The sequence below is a fragment of the Cyprinus carpio genome, chromosome B11 (assembly GCF_018340385.1).
Source record: "Cyprinus carpio isolate SPL01 chromosome B11, ASM1834038v1, whole genome shotgun sequence".
In the NCBI taxonomy this organism is placed as follows: domain Eukaryota; kingdom Metazoa; phylum Chordata; class Actinopteri; order Cypriniformes; family Cyprinidae; genus Cyprinus; species Cyprinus carpio.
The window spans coordinates 20,663,282-20,665,022 of NC_056607.1; the positions used below are offsets into that span (position 1 = coordinate 20,663,282).

The 1,741-nt window shown below is 34.0% G+C and overlaps 1 protein-coding gene and 1 long non-coding RNA gene across 2 annotated transcripts in view; one reads left to right on the plus strand and one right to left on the minus strand.

Annotated features, from left to right (window-relative positions):
- LOC109061747 (glutamate receptor ionotropic, NMDA 3B-like) overlaps positions 1-1,741 on the minus strand; it is a 120,763-nt gene that overhangs the window by 43,686 nt on the left and 75,336 nt on the right. The window lies entirely within an intron of this gene.
- On the plus strand, positions 266-1,218 carry LOC122138936. Its single transcript, XR_006155922.1, has 2 exons — positions 266-693; positions 923-1,218. It is a non-coding gene; the product is annotated as an uncharacterized LOC122138936 (long non-coding RNA).

The following is a 1,741-nucleotide window of genomic DNA, read 5'->3' on the forward strand; positions in this document are numbered from 1 at the left end:
CTATAATGCATATTATTACTAACATATTATGAAGATGCAAATGTTTTTTCTTTTAGGCCTTTTGTATAATTAGAGCTATGTTGTGTAGAAGATTGTGTTAGGCAAAGTAAAACTCAGAATAAATCACTACAAATACAGAAATTATAGTTTGCAAGGTTGAGTAAATCTAATTGTCTCATAAACAGTGTTCTAATGTTTAGAGTAAAATGTTATGAATTTATATAAAGTGTGTTGTTTTTCAGGTCATGAAGATATAGTCAATCCACCGGACATATCTGACATATATAACAGACCAGCAAGTGCCTACACAGCAGCCAAATATGCTAAAGCTGGATCATATGATGAAGAAGGAAAGAGTATTCCCAAATCTGGAGTTTATGCAGAAGCAGGAGTTGGACGAGCTCGTGCTGAATTCAGTGTATTTGAGGCAGAAGCCAAAGGTCCAAACGCCTCAGCTGGTGCTGAAGTCAGTGGGACTGGAGCTGGAGCAAATGGCTCGGCTGAAATTGCCAGTGCATCAGCTAAAGCTGGTCCAGTTGGTCTAAAAGTGGGACTAGGATTTGACACGGGTGCATCTGCTGGTTTGGATGGGGTCGAAGCCAAATTCTTGGGAACTGGATTCACAATTGGTAAAAAAACGAGTGTATCTGTTCTAGGCAATGAAGCATCATGTTCAGTCATGTGATCACACAGGTATTAATCACCTCTGAATAAATGTATATGTAACATTTTACTACCAAACCATTAAGTCAAAAACAGAAAATGCTTTTAATGCAGAATTAGTATTGCTGTTGAGCTATAAGTACACAAAATTATACTTTAACTATATGAAAACATAATGTTTTATTTAAGATTGTAATATTCTACAAATGCTGAGATGTTTATTTCATTTAAGAAGTAATATTTGTATTTGCTTATGCAGGTATGTTTAACTATGTGAAACTCCGGTTTGGATCCAACCTTTGCAAAGATTTCAGGCAACGGCAACAATTACGAAGACTTAAGAGATGACGTTAACTTTGGATCAACATACTAAATGGTCAAATATTATCCTTATATTGCAATCATTATAAGCATATTTGATCTGTCTGCTTAACTGAATGCATGATGTCAACTAAACTTGAGGCTGATAACTTCCTTCCTTCAGTACCTGTAACACTGCTGCTTTCAATATGTTTTGTGAAAAGTGCGATACAATAAACTTGAATCAAATAGTTATTGCTTTTCTGTTCAGTACTGTGATTCCCAGTGTAACTGTTATAATTCAAGGATTCAAGGCATTTATTGTCATATACACAGTAGGAGAGAAAACAAATTTCCCTGGGCAATGAAATTCTTACTTTGCTGTCCACAATGAATGCCAAGACAGTGCAAAACTATACACACACATACACAAACTATACACTATACAAACTATACACACATACAATGTAAGAAACATAATAATAAAAACTATGCTGCAGTAGTAGAAATACAGACAATGAAAATAGAAGTATAGAATATGTATAATGTAGACTATGTATCATATAAACTATGTATATCCATATATGCAAGGATAGAGCAGGAATAATATAGAGATGTGAAAAATAGAAAAAAAAAGACTATGTATATGATATCTATATATCTTGCAGGTACAGTAATAACTTATGTCCAAAAAACAATAGTGCAGTAACGTGCAAATTGAGTACAACTACATGATAACAATAGCAGCAGTAAAAGTTACAGATGCAAGTTGAGATGA